The 20,176-nt window shown below is 36.9% G+C and overlaps 1 long non-coding RNA gene across 1 annotated transcript in view; it reads right to left on the reverse strand.

The window, feature by feature from the left end:
- The window catches only part of LOC145507172 (uncharacterized), a 51,505-nt gene extending 33,069 nt beyond the window's left edge, over positions 1–18,436 (reverse strand). Inside the window, exon 1 of the long non-coding RNA XR_014054630.1 lies at positions 18,308–18,436. This is a non-coding gene — a long non-coding RNA (uncharacterized LOC145507172). The remainder of the gene's footprint in view (positions 1–18,307) is intronic.
- Between the last annotated feature and the right edge of the window lie 1,740 nt (positions 18,437–20,176).

The raw sequence follows: 20,176 nt of genomic DNA on the forward strand, positions 1-20,176 counted from the left end.
TGTTGACAAATGCTTTGTTAGAAATAAACTATTGTTGTTTAGGGAGAAGAATCAAATCAACAAAATTAGAAATGAAAACGGAGAGATCACAACAGACAACACAGAAATACAAAGGATCATAAGAGACTATTATCAGCAACTATATGCAAATAAAATGGGCAACTTGGAAGAAATGGATAAATTCTTAGAAAAGTATGACTTCCCAAAACTGAACCAGGAAGAAATAGAAAATCTCAACAGACCCATCACAAGCACAGAAATTGAAACTGAAATCAGAAATCTTCCAGAAAACAAAAGCCCAGGACCAGACGGCTTCACAGCTGAATTCTACCAAAAATTTAGAGAAGAGCTAACACCTATCCATTGGAAGGACTGATGTTGAAGCTGAAACTCCAATACTTTGGCCACCTCATGCAAAGAGTTCACTCATTGGAAAAGACCCTAATGCTGTGTAGGATTGGGGGCAGGAGGAGAAGGGGATGACAGAGGATGAGATGGTTGGATGGCATCACTGACTCGATGGACATGGGTTTGGGTAGACTCCGGGAGTTGGACAGGGAGGCCTGGCGTGCTGCTATTCATGGGGTCGCAACAAGTCGGACATGACTGAGCGACCCAACTGAACTGAACTGAACACCTATCCTACTCAAACTCTTCCAGAAAATTGCAGAGGAAGGTAAACTTCCAAACTCATTCTATGAGGCCACCATCACCCTAATACCAAAACCTGACAAAGATGCTACAAAAAAAGAAAACTACAGGCCAATATCACTGATGAACATAGATGCAAAAATCCTTGACAAAATCCTAGCAAACAAAATCCAACAACATATTAAAAATATCATACATCATGACCAAGTGGGCTTTATCCCAGGGATACAAGGATTCTTCAATATCTGCAAATCAATCTATGTAATACACCACATAAACAAATTGAAAAATAAAAACCATATGATTATTTCAATAGATGCAGAGAAAGCCTTTGACAAAATTCAACATCCATTTATAATAAAAGCCCTCCAAAAAGCAGGAATAGAAGGAACATACCACAACATAATAAAAGCTATATATGACAAACCCACAGCAAACATTATCCTAAAGGGGGAAAAACTGAAAGCATTTCCCCTAAAATCAGGAACAAGACAAGGGTGCCCACTCTCACCACTATTATTCAACATAGTTTTGGAAGTTTTGGCCACAGCAATCAGAGAAGAAAAAGAAATAAAAGGAATCCAGATTGGAAAAGAAGAAGTAAAACTCTCACTGTTTGCAGATGACATGATCCTTTACATAGAAAACCTTAAAGACTCCACCAGAAAATTACTAGAGCTAATCAACGAATATAGTAAAGTTGCAGGATATAAAATTAACACACAGAAATCCCTTGCATTCCTATACACCAACAACGAGAAAACAGAAAGAGAAATTAAGGAAACAATTCCATTCACCATCGCAACGAAAAGAATGAAATACTTAGGAATATATCTACCTAAAGAAACAAAAGACCTATATATAGAAAACTATAAAACACTGGTGAAAGAAATCAAAGAGGACACAAATAGATGGAGAAATATACATTGTTCATGGATTGGAAGAATCAATATAGTGAAAATGAGTATACTACCCAAAGCAATCTATAGATTCAGTGCAATCCCTATCAAGCTTCCAACGGTATTCTTCAGAGAACTAGAACAAATAATTTCACAATTTGTATGGAAATACAAAAAACCTCAAATAGCCAAAGCAATCTTGAGAAAGAAGAATGGAACTGGAGGAATCAACCTGCCTGACTTCAGGCTCTACTACAAAGCCACAGTCATCAAGACAGTATGGTACTGGCACAAGGACAGAAATATAAATCAACGGAACAAAATAGAAAGCCCAGAGATAAATCAATGCACCCATGGACATCTTATCTTTGACAAAGGAGGCAAGAATATACAATGGAGAAAAGGCAATCTTTTTAACAAGTGGTGCTGGAAAAACTGGTCAACCACTTGTAAAAGAATGAAACTAGAACACTTTCTAACACCATACACAAAAATAAACTCAAAATGAATTAAAGATCTAAACGTAAGACCAGAAACTATAAAACTCCTAGAGGAAAACATAGGCAAAACACTCTCCGACATAAACCACAGCAGGATCCTCTATGACCCACCTCCCAGAATATTGGAAATAAAAGCAAAAATAAACAAATGGGCCTAATTAAACTTAAAAGCTTTTGCACAACAAAGGAAACTATAAGCAAGGTGAAAAGACAGCCTTCAGAATGGGAGAAAATAATAGCAAACGAAGCAACGGACAAACAATTAATCTCAAAAATATACAAGCAACTCCTGCAGCTTCACTTTCATGCATTGGAGAAGGAGATGGCAACCCACTCCAGTATTCTTGCCTGGAGAATCCCAGGGACGGGGGAGCCTGGTGGGCTGCCGTCTATGGGGTTGCACAGAGTGCGACACGACTGAAGCGACTTAGCAGAAGTAGCAGCAGCATGGATTCTATGGGAGAGGACGAGGGCGGGATGATATGGGAGAATGGCATGGAAGCATGTAAATTATCATATGTGAAACGAATCGCCAGTCCAGGTTCAATACATGATACAGGGTGCTTGGGGCTGGTGCACAGGGATGACCCAGAGGGATGGGATGGGGAGGGAGGTGGAAGGGGGGTTCTGGAAGGGGAAAACATGTACACCCATGGTGGATTCATGTCAATGTATGGCAAAACAACTATAATATTGTAAAGTTAAAAAATAGAAAATAAACTAATTAAAAAAAATTAACATTCAGAAAAAACAAAAAAAGAAATTAACTATTGTTCAGTCACTAAGTCCTGTCCGATTCTTTGCAACCCCATGGAATGTAGCATGCCAGATTCCTCTGTCCTCCACTATCTCTGGAGTTTGCCCAAATTCATGTCTATTGAGTCGTTGATGTTATTTAACCATCTCATTCTTTGTTGCCCTCTTCTTCTTTTGCCTTCATTCCTTCCCAACATCAGTCTTTTCCAGTGAGTCAGCTCTTCACATCAGGTGGTCAAAGTATTGGAGTTTCAGCATCAGTCCTTCCAATGAATATTCAAGATTGATTTCCTTTAGGATTGACTTCCTTTAGGATTGATTGGTTTGATCCCCTGGGCTTCCAAGGGATTCTCAAGAGTCATCTCCAACACCACAATTTGGAAGCACCAATAAGCTATGCAGAGAAGTAAATAGTATTTTATTTTCATTTAAACAAACAAGAGTTATTTAGAGGTGGATTTAGAGGTGGATTCTAATGAGCAGCATAGCATTCCTTAGTGGTTTATAAGTCTAGGAGTAAATCAACATCAGAAACTTGCCGTGTTACATATTCTATGACCCAAAAAACTTCTCTCAGAAAATGGAGTGTAGATCATCAGAAAGGAGACCAGGAGTCAACTATATCCTTGTCAAATATTCAGTCCTCATAAACACAGATCTTGTTGGTCGTAAACTCTGATAGGAGCCAATGTTGAGAAAGTTGTATTTTTACTCTTCAAGCATAATGTTTTCTATAACCAGATGATGTGGCCAGAAATATAAAGATACACATTTGCTAATTTTAGGTTCACTCATCATTGATTTGTCCATTGAGCAGAGAATAATTTATGTGATGTCAAGTCCATGGGCTAAATGCTTAAAGGAGTCTACTTTCTTATTTCCCAGATTACATTGTGCTGAAACACTAATCAAACCACTATGAAATATTTTCCTTTTGTGATCACAAAATGGAGACAAAAGTTACAGTTGTCATGATCGTTTCCTGTGATTCTATCTTGCGTGTGTCTTGCTAATTCTAAATTAGCAATTTATGGTTATATGACAAGAACTTCATTTCTTATTTATGCATTTATTTAACAATTATCTAAATGATGCAAAGCACTTTTCTAAGGTATGTATAGAAGTGAGCAAAATAAAGTCTCTGCAGTCATGAGTTTCATATTCTAAAAGGGGGAGGCAGACAGCAATCATATTTACACAAATGACAGAACGTCAGAGGAAAACAAAATAGGGTCATAAGAAAATGTTGGAAGCTGCTGATACGTCAAGTAGGGTTTTCAGAAGCCTCTCTAAAGAGCTGGCAATTTGACTGAGACCTAAATGGTGAAAGTGAGTCTGACACATCAGGGAGAAGAAAGTTTCAGACACGGAAAATCATAATTAAAATACAAAGACTCTGACAAAAGAACATCTTGGCCTGTCAGGAGCAGTGAGATGGACAGTTTAGCTGGCACAGAATGAGAGAAGCAAAGACCTGTTGGAAATGTCTCTTTCACTGTGTAGAGCCTTGAGGGGCATGGTAAGAATTGGGGATTATATTCCAACAACAATATGAAATCCTAGGAGGGTTTTACACAATGGAATAATATGATCTGGTAAACATTTTAAGGAAATCCCTATGGCGACTGATTGGACAATGGCCTTAGAGTTTGGAAGGGGAAAAGTATGGCAGTTGAAAGATCAGTTAGGAGCTTTCTGATGTAGTAAAAGTGAGAGATTATGTTGACTTCACCAGAGCAGTAAAGATGTTGAGAAGTACTCAGATTTGGAAAGTCATTTGAGACAGCACCAGAATAACTTCTTGATGGATTATGTATGATGTATTAGAGAAACTGCATCATACAGCATTAGCACCTGCTCTGGGCCATTAAAAGTACTCACTGAACTGGTCACTGAGCTATTTAGAGGAAGATAAGAAAAAATTGACTTCTAGCAAGAAAAAGTGCTCAGCCATGGATGTAAGACAGGAATGTGGTGGTGTGAGTTCCAGCTTTGTTTTGTATTTCTAAGAGTAAAGAAAAATTATACTTAGAGATTTCTGTATGAGCTGAGTGTAGGCTAATCTGTTTAAGTGATAGCTTTCAAACTCTTCTAAATGAAATTTACTGGAACTTTTCCTCTGCTTTTTTCAATGCTTTAACTCTGATGGTGTTAAACAAAAATACAAAACTCAGAATATATGTGGGAACATATTGTATTTTCAATGTCTAATTCTTCACTGGTTTCATCATAAAATCTAATCTCTAGGTTCTTGGCCAATTAAAATATTGAATCTTCATTTTCTCTTGAGCTTTTTGTTACAGCAGTTGAATGCCTATGATTTTTTGGTACATAATGCACACAATGTTAGAAATAGATTTTAAAATTGGCCATTTTCAGTGAAGCATTTGACTTGCATCAGGATGTGAGAAGGTCACAGCTTGTCAAACATGTCAACTACTGCTAATATTTTATTGATCTGGTGAAAGTCATTTTCAGCTGCACTAAACACATGTCTTACTATGTTTCCTCAAACCAGACAAACCAGTTGAGGGTAGGATACCATCAGCCTGATCCCCAACAGAATTGCTTTCACTTAATTGTACTTTAGTGAACAGCCATTAATCCACATTGAAGGTGATTATAAGAAACATTTCTCTGAAATTCATAGTTATATATATTTTCAGGATTTATGAAGGAGTTAGTTTATTATATCACAAGCATTCCTTTTTATGAAATAGTTCCCAGGAGATATTTCCATCTGATTGGAATATTAAAATTGATTGCTAATTGTACCTTTGCAAAATATTTTTTCTTGTAATTGCTACGAATTACTCTATGATTCAGTTTTCCTCTTTGTATAAGCTGTTAAGGGCTTCCCTGGTGGCTCAGATGGTAAAGCGTCTGCCTGCAATGCAGGAGACTGGGGTTCGATCCCTGGGTCAGGAAGATCCCCTGGAGGAGGCAATGGCAACCCACTCCAGTGCTTTTGCCTGGAAAATCCCATAGACAGAGGAGGCTGGTAGCCTACAGTCCACCGGGTCACAAAGAATCAGACACGACTGAGTGACTGCACTTTCACTTTCATAAGCTGTTAAAAAATTCCAAGGTATTTTAGGTTACATAGAAAAACTTAAATAGTTAATTACTGTGTGCATGTTCACTTTTTTCCTGTGGATTTTCTTTTTGCACCAGGTTTTATAGATTCCCTGTTATGTTTATTTTATGTCATGTCTTAAATTTCTGGAAAAAAAGTCAAGATTGGACAAACTACTTGATCTGTTTGGATCTCAGTTTTCTCATCTAAAACCTGAGAGTAAGATTACAAAACTTACCAGATTCTTTCTTTCTATAACTGTGAATGTTCAGATAGATGAAATATATACTTCAGCTTCAGTAATGGGGAAAGATTTTAGTACTTCTCAAATCCCTATATAAAAAGCAGTGGCTTACTCTTTCTACATAGAAAGCCAGCTCTGCCTTCAGGAAATGGAAAATCCAATTCCTACCCCATCCTGTTGGGACTTCCCTGATGGTTTATAAGCTAAAGAATCTACCTGCAGTGCGGGAGACCTAGGTTCAGTCCCTGGGTGAGGAAGATCCTCTGGAGAAGAGAATGGCTACCCACTCCAGTATTCTTGCCTGGAGCATTCCATGGACAGAGGAGCCTGAAGGGCTACAGTCCATGGGTTGCAAAGAGTCAGACATGACTGAAAGACTAACACACACACACACACACACACACACACACCCTATCCTGGTTGGTTGCAGTCACACTTATTAGAACTATAGCCTTCAAGCAACATCTCTGAGTTCTTGGAACTTCTGAGGTTATTTTAAGTGATTATAGCTCTCCAGCAGTTTGTAATCTAAACCCAGGTGGTTCACTTTATAATTGAACCTGAAATGGTGGATAAAGAAAAAAATGTTTTGGCATCAGTCAAATATTTCCCTGGTGGCTCAGATGGTAAAGAATCCACCTGCAATGTGAGAGACCTGGCTTCAGTCCCTGGGTTGGGAAGATCCCCTGGAGGAGGGCGTGGCAACCCACTCCAGCATTCTCACCTGGAGAATCCCCATGGACAGAGAAGCCTGGCAGGGCTACAGTCCATGGGCTCACAAAGAATCAGACACGACTGAGCGACCAAACACAGCACTACAGCACAGCATATATATTTCAGGGAAGTATTTTATTCTGTCCTGAACTATGGCCAGTTGGCTTCCCTAGTATCTCAGACAGTAAAGCGTCTGCCTGCAGTGCGGGAGACCTGGAATCGATCCCTGGGTCGGAAAGATCCCCTGGAGAAGGAAATGGCAACCCACTCTGGTACTCTTCCTGGAAAATCCCATGGACGGAAAAGCCTGGTAGGCTACAGTCCATGGGGTCACAAAGAGTTGCACACGACTGAGCGAATTCACTCATTTTATGGCCAGTTGACTCTGTTCTCTATTTTTTGAATCCAGAAAAATCATAAAGTAAAATTGTTCCCCAGACCAGATACGGGCTCTCATCATGCCAAGCTACTACCAACACAAAAACAAACAGATATTAATGAGCAAAAATTTTGAAGGAAATACCACTATATATGTCAATAAGGAGCCATAAAGTAATGTAGTATTTCTTAAACTTCATGCTGTGCCTATGCCAAGAGCTTGAATTGTGGCTGGTTCCAAGCACTAAGTATATTTCACTATTATCTATCTTTGCCTTGAGGTTTTTAAGTGATTTGCACACTGAACGATGTTGGGGGTGACTGCTTTTGAGTCTTTCATAGTACCGCAGTCAGAGTGGGAACTGAGAAACTGCAGGCCAGCTGCCTTAAGAAGTGCATCTTTCCACTCTGTGGTCTTTTCTGGAGACTAATTATTGTTTTAGATATCCCTAGACATTTTCTCTGCTTCTTATGTGAGCAGAACCTATTAAATGTTATGCTTCAGGATTTTTGTCCCACTTGTGAACTTCGCCATTAAACCAAGTCTTTTCTTTACCTGCTTTTGTCCTAGTCCCTTCCTCCTTCCAGTTAAAGAGTTCACTTAAAAGTAAATTCTACAATGAACAGTAAAAAGATTTAAAAAAGACTGTTCTTTACCTTGAGATAGCAATAAAATAGGTAAAATTTCTACTCATTTCACATTCTTTATTTGTCAGCTTTTCTTGCTGATTTGCCCATAATCCAATATTTTCAACCCTTCCATTGTAATATCACTGCAAAAGGAATACCAAGTAGCAAACTGAAAACAATACCAATGCCCAAACTTTGATTCTAATTTCTTTCAGTTACCTTTTTAATTCATTTTGTTCCTTTTTTTTTTGCTCTGTTAATTACATATTTCATAATATATTAGTTACACACTTAATGGATAATAATGTTATATATGAACTTTATACACTAATATCAGAAACAGTAACGCTTAAGACCAAGAGCACCCAAAGAAATAAGACACTTGTAGTGATATAATAATGAAAAAAGGTCATTTATATCAATACCATAAAAATTGTAAATGTGTGCATACACTCATAAGAGAATTTCAAGACACATGAAGTAAAAATGGACAGAATTAAGAATAGAAATAGATAAGGCTACATAGCTGGCAGTTTTCATGCCGTTTTCTCACCAACTGATAGAACCAATTTTAAATCAGCAAAGATGTAGAAGTTCTGTACAACACTATCAACTATCTTAATCAAATTGACTTTTATAAAGCATTACAACCAACAACTACTAAATACATTTCCTTTTCAAGTGTACATAGTGCCTTTAACAATCTACAAAATTTTCTGGGACAAAAACAAGTGTCAATAAACTTAAAAAGAACCAAAATTGCATAGCATTGTTCTCTGACCAAAATAGAATCAAACTGGGAATAAATAACATCTAGAAAAAAATATAATTTGAAAGGAAAACAATATAACTTTAATGTTAATATTTGATTACTATTAAGACTTAAAGATAGAGCTAGAGTAGTACTTGTAAAGAAATGCAGTTTTTAATGCTTATAATATAAAAGAAGTAAAAAGTGCAAAAATCAGTGACCTTAAAAAGCTGGAAAAAGAAGTGCAAAGAAAACCCAAAGTAAGCAGAAAGCAATGAACCAGGAAACAAGCAAACAATAGAGAAAATTAGCATAGCCAAGACTTTATTCTTTGAAAACATCAACAAAATTGATACTCCCCCACCTCATGTAATTAGGAATAAAAAAAGAATGCAAATCATGTTTATGCATGATTGGAGATCTCAAAGATTTCCATCATAACTAACAAGATAACTTTGCTAATATAAAGTACCCATGTTATTTGGATTTGTCGATCGTATTTTCACATTCATTTTTCAATAAGAAGCATTCTGGATGTAACTTGAATTAAAAAGTTTCCTTATAAGCCTCAAATTTTTGAAATTCTGTCAGTAAGTTGAAATATAACAATATTTATGTTTGGATGAGAGAACTGCTCCAATAATTAATTGGCTATGAAAGCTGTTAATTTTACATGCAAAACAATAGTTAAATTGTGAAATAGATTGACAGTTAATCCAAATATGGAATTAGCTAGCTAGACAACTTTAAAGATTATTATATTCTTTTGAACACAAAAATATGTATGAAAATTTAAATAATGCAAAGCAGAAAAATGAAACTTACACTACATTTAATGCTAGTATTTATAAACTTTGTTGTGATACTACTTTTAACGTAAATAATATAAAACTGAACTTGTTATTTAGTTTAATTCAACTTATATTCTAAGAAGTTCAAGTAAAAGTCTTATTAAAAATTAGTATATATCTGCTGGGGGAGCGTGTAATTTCCTTGGTTCTGTCTCGCTGCAGCAAAAATTTGAAGTGGTGGATGGACCAGTGTTACAACTCAGTTTTATTGGCAAGCATTTTATTGGCAAGCAAAGGAAAATACATCCTCAAGGCGTGAGGGCAGGCCAACCAAAAGACACAAAGAGAAGAGGAGCCCCCAGCTCAATTTTGGCTCCTCTTTTGATGTTTTTTTCTCCTCCCCTGTGTAAGTTGGGCTAGCCAATAGGGCTGTTTGTTTTACTTGAGGCCCTCACTCCGGTCCTCAGATATTCCTTTATTCTATTTTTGCAGGCTTTTCCCCTCTTTGTCTTTTAGCCACTGCCATTTTGGACTTCTTTTTCCTATTCTAACTACCTAACATATCTTTCAAGGAAGAATTCAAAATGGATTATCTGCTTGTTCCCTCAAAATTTTCTTGAAGGAAAAAATCCTCTACAATCATGCATAGGTTTAAGAATAATAAATTCCTTAAATTGTGCATAATAAAGAATATAAGACACGTGAATATAAGAAAAAATGAGACACTCCAAATATTCTCATTAGTTAAACTTCAAAATTCAGACTTAACCATAATGCTCTTTCAAAAAGGCATTCTTGAAAATGTTGAGTATTGGAAATCTTGTTCAACTTTTTACAAAAGCTTTTAGAAAATTGTTTTGGATTGTCATTTATTTTTGTGGCTCAGCTGGTAAAGAATCCACCTGCAATGTGGGAGACCTGGGTTTGATCCCTGGGTTGGGAAGATCCCCTGGAGAAGGGATAGGCTACCCACTCCAGAATTCTGGCATGAAGAATTCCATGGACTGTATCGACCACGTGGTCGCAAAGAGTCGGACACAGCTGTGCAACTTTCACTTCACTCATTATTTTCAGTAGACAAACTTAAACATTTGTATGACATGCTAAAGTTATAAATTCTCCTAGAAATACTATGTTTCTTGCCAGTTGGAGCTGGATCAGGGTAGCCCCCATTATTCCACAAACTACCTGCCTATAAAACTCATAGTATAGGACTTTCCTGGTGGTCCAATGGTTAAGAATCTACCTACAAATGCAGGGGACATGGGTTTGATCCCTGGTCTGGGAAGATCTCACATGCCACAGAGCAACTTAGCATTGAGCCACAACTTGTGAGCCTATGTGCCACAACTACTGAGGTCCACACACCTAAAGCCTGTGGTGTAACAAGAGAAGCCACAGCAATGAGAAGCCTTCTCACCACAATTAGAGAAGAGCCCCCACTCACAGAAACTAGAGAAAGCCCGGGCATAGCAACACAGACTTAGTGCAGCCAAATATAAACAAATAAAAATTAAAAAACAACAACAACACAGCATAGAAAAGGCAGTAGAAACAGTGAGAAGTAGAGAGAGAGAGGAAAGGAATGGAAGAGGAGAAGAAGGAAGAGGAGAGTAGAGAGGAGAAAAGATCTAAGGACAAGAGTCTCCTACCAAACCCCCTCTGCTCTGAAGGAATGAATCTTTTCAAAGGACAGAGACAGGCCAGGGGTGTTGCAATATTTGATGTCTTCCACCATGGAAGGAAACACCAGGTATGAAAAAGAAGCTTTCCTCTCAAGTGGTCCTCAGGCCTTTGTGCCAGGGCTTGACTTACACTCTACATCTTCTCCAGATGCAGAGGATCTGGAGAAGAATCAGGTGAGGTCCCTGCTCAGAAGGAACACACAAAGTAGCAAAGAAGGCAGACCTCTCAACAGCCATCTGCACCCTCCAGCTTGACTTCTTCACTTCCTACTCCATCCTTCACTCACTGCAAAGTGGTTCTGCCCCAAACACATCGTTAAAATAACTCTCAAGGATATGTACTAGGCAAATCTAATAATATATTTCATTTGTCCTCCTGGTTCTCCTCTCCTACTCTGTGAAGTCACATATTCCTGAGTTTTCTTCTATCTCTTAGGCCATTCCTTGCTCATATACTATATGTGAAAGTGAAGTCACTCAGTTGTGTCTGACTCTTTGAAACCATAGCCTACCAGGCTCCTCCATCCATGGAATTTTCCAGGCAAGAGTACTGGAGTGGGTTGCCGTTTTCTTCTCCAGGGATCTTTCTGACCCAGGGATCGAACCCAGGTCTCCCACATTGCATACAGAAGCATTACCATCTGAGCCACCAGAGAAGCTCATATACTATATTGAATAGTATATTCGCTGCTTTCTCATGCTGTGTTGGTGATTCCCAGGGTTCTCACCTTCACTCTCTTGCTAGGTAGTATCATTAGCTCATAAGTTTCACCACATTATTTCCATACATAAACCAATATGAGACCAAGAATGGAGGGATACTGTAAATTATTGGATTGGATTCCTAAATTGAACATATAATGACACCTCAGTTCAGTTCAGTTCAGTTGCTCAGTCGTGTCCGACTCTTTGCGACCCCATGGACTGCAGCACGCCAGGCCTCCCTGTCCATCACCAACTCCCGGAGCCTACCCAAACTTGCGTCCATTGAGTTGGTGATGCCATCCCACCATCTCATCCTCTGTTGTCCCCTTCTCCTCCTGCCCTCAATCTTTCCAAGCATCAGGGTCTTTTCAAATTGACACCTCAAGATATGTGAACTCATTCAGCTGTCACTTATACTTGCCCAGACATTAGACATTCTCATTTGTTTTTAAACATCATATAGATTTTAGTCAATATTGACCTAGGTATTGAAATTTTAAAAATTAGACTCCTGTCACCTATGTGAATATAGATGACCTCAGTAAGAGTTCTTGTTTTGTTTTTATATGTTAATTCATTCATTAATTAAGAACAAATTAATTCTTTTGGCAACAGCCCTTTAATCAATTTGAGAAACATCTCCTGGCTTGGCCAGTACTGGGGAAGGGAAGTGTTCATTTCTTTTTTTTTCTGCAGCTATTCACAGGTGGGCAAGGTCAGAATGTCTCCCTGTGAACCTAATGAAGACACTTTAACATTCAGGCAGAGGGGCAGGGTTCCTTTCGGCAGGCCATTATGTATACTTACAGCTATAGATACCATCCTTTTTGAGATTATAGTAACAAAAGCAATGAAAAGAAAAGATTAAAGTAAACAAAACAGATCCAGCATGGAGTCAGATCCTGCTCTTTCCTATTACAGAAGGAAATTAGAAAGCAACTAAAGAATCAAAGAAATATGTAAGGATATCATGTGATATTCTCTCTATTTAAATGATAAGTAGACTTACAGGATTCTAAAATGCTCTCAGTTCGTTATTATTGTGCATGCGTGCTAAGTCACTTCAGTCATGTCCGACTCTGTACAACCCATGAACTGCAGCCCACCAAGGTTCCTCTCTCCATGGGATTCTCCAGGCAAGAAAACTGGAGTGGGTTGCTATGTTCTCCAGGGGATCTTCCCGACCCAAGGATTGAACCTGCATCTTTTAGGTCTATCCTACATGAGCAGGCGGCTTCTTTACCACTGGTGCCACCTGGGAAGCCTCATTATTACTGTAATGGGTATAATTTTTTAAATTACTGCCCGCTAACTTTAAGATTGCACATTTTGCTGCATTTGACCTTTGCTGGACTGTCAACGATTTTCTAAAGCTATTCAGAAAAATAAACTTTTCAAATATTTAATAGTTATTCATCTATTCAAATGATTACGATGGAATAGATATGAATCTTTAAAATAGATTCAAAAATTTCAAAGAGTAAATGACCTTTTCTCATCTTCAATAAGCATGTGAATAATGGTAGATTAGTTACAATGGCTTTAGGACTAATAGATGTGGTTTTAGTCAGAACTTCAAAGAAGATCTCAAAGTAGAAGTTCGTTTTTATTTATTTTACTTTAGTTATTTTTCCTTAGAAAACAAGTGTGAAAGATATAAGCAGAGTAGATTATTGAAACTTCTGAAATTACCCTCCTATATAAAAAAGGTAATTGAGTTTAAAAAGGAAACGTTATTAAATCACATGAGATGATGTTGACAGCATCATATGTTTCATCAGCACACTTCTTAGTCATATGCATAAATATATTGCAAAGTTAGACTAAAATTCCTCTCAGTGCACATTTTATTGGTATACCAAATGGTGAAGGAAGGTCATTATGTTGTGAAGTTTGAAAATTTTCTCTTTACAGAAAGCCCTTTTCAGAGCCCTATTAAACTTGGATACCAATCTACCTTGCCCTTTGCCTCTCAGTGACCTTGATCTGACCTGTCTGCATTTCACTTTATAAAACAGGGAAGTCTTTCTTATTAATGGCTCACATTTGCTGATATGAAATCAGCTGCTTTTTATTTCAAAAGAGAATGTAACTGATATATATATATACATAAATTTGCATTTTATATCAGAACATTTATATTTTTCTCCTATTGAGGTAATTTCAGGCTTCAGCAACTACTAAATCTAATTTAATCCTTCTGCACTAAGTATAGGAAGAATGGAGTAAGAAGGGATATCTTTGGAATACATGGACTCCTGATGCCCTGGAATGACTAACAAACCTGGCTATTACTGCTAAAAACTCATAACGTGGTACAAGATGCTATGACTCTCCATTACCAATTTCCTGAGACCTGCGGCCCTCCACTCCCTCCAGACTATCAGAACTCTCCACCCCTTTCTGGAGAGTTCTGCTCTCCTCTAACCACCCCTTATTGTCAACACATGCATATTTTCTTTTCTGGTCCATTTGACATTATTTTAATTTAGTTAGTCTTTAATTATATTTTCTACCATAATACTCCTATTATGATGACTTGGAACACAGCCCTGTGTCTCTGATATTTATGGTTCCCATTTAGCTCTGCCTCTCCCAGAGAGTCCCAGTTTCAAATATTCTGCCCTATTGTCCTCATAAATGCACTCATACTTAACAAACCATCTGTCCTGAATTTCAGTTTCTAAAATAATGCTTTGGCAGTCTTGGTTGGAATTTGAAATGCCTTTTTCTCATGGAAATAATATTATAAATGCTGGTAAGACTCCCAGGCAAGTCCCAAAGCTCATTTAACCCATAGTTGAATGTAACACAGATAATATTAATGAATTATTTCTCAATTAAATCCACCAGCCTATATGGATTTCAAGGTGGACAGGAGTTAGAGAGTATCTCAATATTCTGCACTCCAGGAGGTGATGGGCTAACAACAAAGGAGAATTGAGTACTAATGAAAAGCAAGTCCTGCTGGAGAAAAAACACATAACTGATGTTTTGTATATGTGAGTTAGGCTTTTCAGATTATAAGGAACAAAGATATATCTGGCTCCACTCAAATAATGAAAGTTCATTATATGGATTGTCAGGGAGTGAAGAAAGAATGGAAAAAAGTCCCAATCATCAGAGAGCTGAAGTCATGAAAAAATCTGAAGTGAACCTGAGAATAGAACAACCAGCACAGTTGAGTCTCCAAACCGAGCAGCAGCTGCAGAGATCTGATTGGCTTTATGCCTCTGCAGCAGTGCTCCACTTTTAGGTGACTCAGCTATTCTCTACATTGCCTCTTGAAATTTCTCTTATCACTACTTGACTCATGCTATTTCACATTAACAATGCTCAAGTGAAAGAATGTTCTTGTTTTAGACAGTCTACATCTAATGCACTGAATTCCCCTTCAGGCCTGCTGTCCACTCAAAACACTATAGCTTTGGGGAATTCCACCAATCCTTAATATAGTCAGTGGTAGTTAGGGTACTAAATTAGGGTGGCCATTTGTCCCAGACAGTCCCGTTTATACCTGTTTTCCTGGTATCATTAGTAGCATCCCTTTCATTCTCAAAAGTGTTCTGTTTTTATTACAATTATATTGTTTCTCTATGCAGAATCACATTGAACCAAAGCATGAGATTTGTAGGTCAGAAAATGCCTACAAGATAGCAAGTACTGGCATTCACCCCAACCATCTGTCTAGTCCATTAGGCTATTACATCAGCAAGCCCCAATGCATTAAATTGCTAGATTATGGGATTCATTCTTAGCAGTAACATGTAATTCATCAGTTCTACATGCAAAAATGTCAGATTAATTCAATCAATGTATTTTCATGGGGCACTTCCATGTCCCAGGCACTATTGTAGGTACTGTAGATCAATCAGTAAACAAACATAAAAAAGTCCCTGCTCTTGTTGTGTTCACATTATGGTTACATCATTTCTTAATTGTAGAAAATATTCATTGAATACTTCTAATGCTGAGCACTCATCATCATATTAAATGTGTCCTCAAAACGACTCCATGGAGTAGGTCCTATTTATAGGCAATGATGTCATTGCCATCATTATCATCATCATCAAGGAAGGATTGAACCATACAGAATTCTTTTAAATTTTTCAACTTTTTATTTTGTATTGGAGTATAGCCCATTAACAATGTTATGATAGCTTCAGGTTAACGGCAAAGGGACTCAGCCATACATATGCATGTATCCATTATCCCCCAAACTCCCCTGCTATCCAGGCTGCCACGTAACACTAAGCAGTTCCCTGCTCAAAGGTATATAGTAGGACCTTGTTCGCTATCCATTTTAAACATAGCAGTGTGTATGTGTTGATCTAAAACTCCCTAACTATCCCTTCCCCTCATTTTTCTACCCAGCAACCATAAGTTTGTCCACAGAGAATTTTAGGAAGATGTCAAGAAGAGATGGCTAATGAGCAGTAGACTGAGGATTTGAACCCAGAAGGTCTACTTCTGAGTCTTTGTCATGACTACTATATTATTCCACTTACCTCTTTGCAGAAAGTGTAGTCTCCCTCTTGAATTTCCAGGAATTGAATAAGAATCCCAGGGTTTTAAAAGTCCAAGAGAAGCCATTTCTACTCAAAACATATATATAAAAAATTGAACTGAAATAGAACAAGCTACCACTATCCTTGCCTTCTCCTGTCAATTTTTTAGCACTGTCATGGCACAATTTAACAGATTTTTGTCCATTTTTTTGGAGAATCCCTTGAGGACCATTTGCCCATTGGTATCATGTGCTCAAAGTTTACATTCTCTTAGATCACAAGCACTTGGTTAGCCTCTCTTTCCCAAGTCAATACTCCAAGTCTAGAGCATTTCCAGACTTGCCTACATTCTGCTAAATCCAGTTCTCCAGCCTGTGGACAGTTCTTATCTTCCAAAGAGTACACCAGCCTAGATGTCACTTTTCCTGAAAAAAGTTTATACATAAAGTCCTTCCTTCCTTAGTTTAATTGTCAGTTGTCTACAAGAAGATCATCTCCCAAGAACTGGAGAACTTTATGCCAGGGATAAAACATTAGATAAATATTTGAAAATTAGATAAATATTTGAACTCACCTTATTGGCAGAATTAAAGAGAAAAAGTTCATGATCCTTTCAATACTTACAGAAAAAGCTAACTGATAAAATTCAGCAAGCACAATAAAAATCTCAGCAAATTAGGAACAGAAGAGAACTATCTCAATTTGATAAAGAATGTCTATGCAAAACTTTTAGCTAAGTTTTGTAATGGTAAGTCAATGAATTTGTTTGCCCTAGGTCAGGAAAACATTAAGAATATCTGCTTTCACCTTTTCTTTTTAACATTATAATGGAGGTTTTAGCTATGCAAGAAGGCAAAAAAAAGAAATATGCCTAATGATTTTATAAAGTAAAACTGCCCTTATTTCAAGACAATATGATTGTTTATGTAGAAAGTCCTAATAAATCTATAAAATTACTGCAATTAATTTTAAATTTAACACGATCGCGGGACACCAGGTAAGTATAAAAATATAATAGCAAGTCAGTAAAAAAATTAAATCATATTTCTGTAAACTGACAATCAAAATTAGGAAGTAAATTTACAAAATAATAATGCTTAAAATAGCAACAAAATCCCAAAATATTCAGGAATTTTTATTTATGTGTAAGAGCTCTACAATAAATACTATTTTGAAAGTATAGAGAAATTAAAGAAGGCTTAAATAAATGAAAAGAAAAACTATGTTAATGAATTGGAAGACTTAATATTGTTAAAATATCAATTATTTCTGTACTACCAGTGGCAGTTAGGCAGGGTTGGTTGTTAAGAAGACTCAGAGGATTCAAAATAACAAAGCTTACAAATATAAAGTTTATTGCAGGAAAAGAATATAATATAACATCCATTTTGGGGGGCTGTCAGCCATCTTAAACATTCTAGAGTCCACCTGCAAACTCAAATTGCCCTCCTCTGTAAGATTCACAGGGAAACACATTTTCTGTCTTGGATCAGAAACTACCAAAATGTTTGGAGAGCACCTTAGAACCAGGGATTCTGAAATGGAATCTCAACTGTGATTTCTTATACTCTGTTGGTCACATTGGCAATTGTGCAATGCAACCAGCCTCAACAGTGGACTTCCTTCCCCAGGGTCTGATTGAGATGAAATGCAAGTAATCTAGCCCACTGTTATCAATAAATAATGCTGAAAAGATGGTACATACAACTCTGAAATTCCTTGGGCTTATGTCTACAAAGCAAAACTATTAATCAGTACATTTCATGCTATAACCTGGAGGTCAGTACAGTGTAGGTACTTTAGTAGAACACCTCAGGCCAAATCCAGAGTTCTGAAATTAACTTTCATGGAGAAATCTTTCAGTAGACTCAAGACCATCTCTACCAAAATCCTAGCAGACATTTTTTTTTAATTAAGACACATTCAAAAATATATACAGATACTCAGACAACCTAAAATAAAGCAGTACTGAAAAAGAATGAATTTAAAGAACTCACGTTGCCTGATTTCAAGACTTACCCTAAGTAGAATAATTGGCAGTACGGAGTTGACATAAGTAGCGATGTTTAGGTCAATGAATTAGGATGGAATCCAGAAATAGGCTTTCACACATACATAACTGATTCTTGAAAAGACACCAAGGTAATTAACACTTCTCCCTATTTCTCCCACTAAGAACAGCTAAAAATATTGAAATGAAACATGAGAACCTAGGGAATAATGCATTGGCGAGTGTTCTGGACTTTATTTTATCTAATATATTCTACACTATACATTTAGGAAAGCCCACAGACTTGGAAACAACAAGAACAGACAACAAATACCTCCTAAGTCTGTTGTCTCTAAGCAAAGGACTCTAAGAGAATAGCCTCTGTGAGCGAACTACTGATTTGATTGATAGCTATTTTCTCTCTGCTTTCAGATTGAGTCATCTTTCTATCCTTATCTGATGGTAATGAAATAATCATACATCACATTCAACACACTGGGATGGTGTCAGAGACTGAGTGCTGAGGTGTGGGACTTTAAATGAAAATAATGAGCAACACCTCAGGGACTCAAATGATTATAAAAGTCTCTAATAATCACATGATCAAATCCCACAAGGAGAGGTAAAAGAGGATAGGATTGAAAAGTATTAGAGGAAATGATGGCTGAAAGTTCCCTGAATTTGCCTTCTCCTCTCTTCAATGTTTTATGGTTGAAGCAGAAATTATGACATTGAAAAGAGAATGAATTTGAAGTGTTTGGAACAGTTGGGTCAATAAACCTTTCCTAATTAAAAAAAAAAAAATGACATCTCATACTTAGTAAGAGTACTGTAGCCTGGAACCAGATTGTCTGGGTTCAAGTTTCAGCTCTATATCATTATCTATGTGGTGGTACAGAAGTTACTTAATTTTTCTATGCCTCTTTCTTTGTAAAATGAGAAAAATAGCAGTAGTTATTTACTTCAAAGATGGTTGTGAAGATCAAATACAGTAATGCATGTAAGATGTTCACTGGCACATGATGAGTGCCTGATTCATATGAATTATTGTTTATTATTATTATTATCACAGACTTTTACCTAAGCCTATACATATCTTTTTATATACTGTGTATATAGTGTATAAACATATACTATATATAAATATATATACTATAAATATATAAATATTTTAAGTAAGAAGTTAGGGGAAGAAAAATTTCAGCTCACTGACTTGACATGATAAATTGTTGTGTTAAGATATTGAAACTGAGGGTAACATTTTTCTCTTTTCAATATTCTGATTTTAATGTAATTATACATTTAATAAAAATGAATTTATAATAATTTCCTTTAAAAAATAAATCTCAACTCATACCCCAATCCATACAAAAAATTAAAAACTGAATATATGAAGTTTCTGAGAAAAAATAATATATTGATGCCCTTCAGGGAGGCAAAAATTTCTTAGACACAAAAAAATATGACACTGAAAAAAATACTAACCATAAAAAGAAAGTAAATTGGATTTCATCAAGCTTAAAAACTTCTGCTTTTCAAGAAATATTATTATGGAAATGAAAATATAAGCCACACAATGGGAGAAGATATTTGCAGAACATATACTTGATCATATACTTGGGGCTTCCCTGGTGGCTCATGTGGTGAAGAATCTGTCTGCAACGCAGGAGACCTGGGTTCAATCCCTGGGCTGGGAAGATCCCCTGGAGGAGAGCATGGCAACCCACTCCAGTATTCTTGCCTGGAGAATCCCCGTGACAGAGGAGCCTGGCGGGCTGCAGTCTATGGGGTCCCAGAGAGTCAGACACGACTGAGTGATTAAGCACACATGCCAGCAACATATTGAACAATTAAAATGTGCATTTTTATTTCATATATATTACACTCAATAAAAATTT

The sequence above is a fragment of the Giraffa tippelskirchi genome, chromosome 5 (assembly GCF_054371585.1).
Source record: "Giraffa tippelskirchi isolate mGirTip1 chromosome 5, T2T-mGirTip1v1.2.pri, whole genome shotgun sequence".
Classification (NCBI taxonomy): Eukaryota; Metazoa; Chordata; class Mammalia; order Artiodactyla; family Giraffidae; genus Giraffa; species Giraffa tippelskirchi.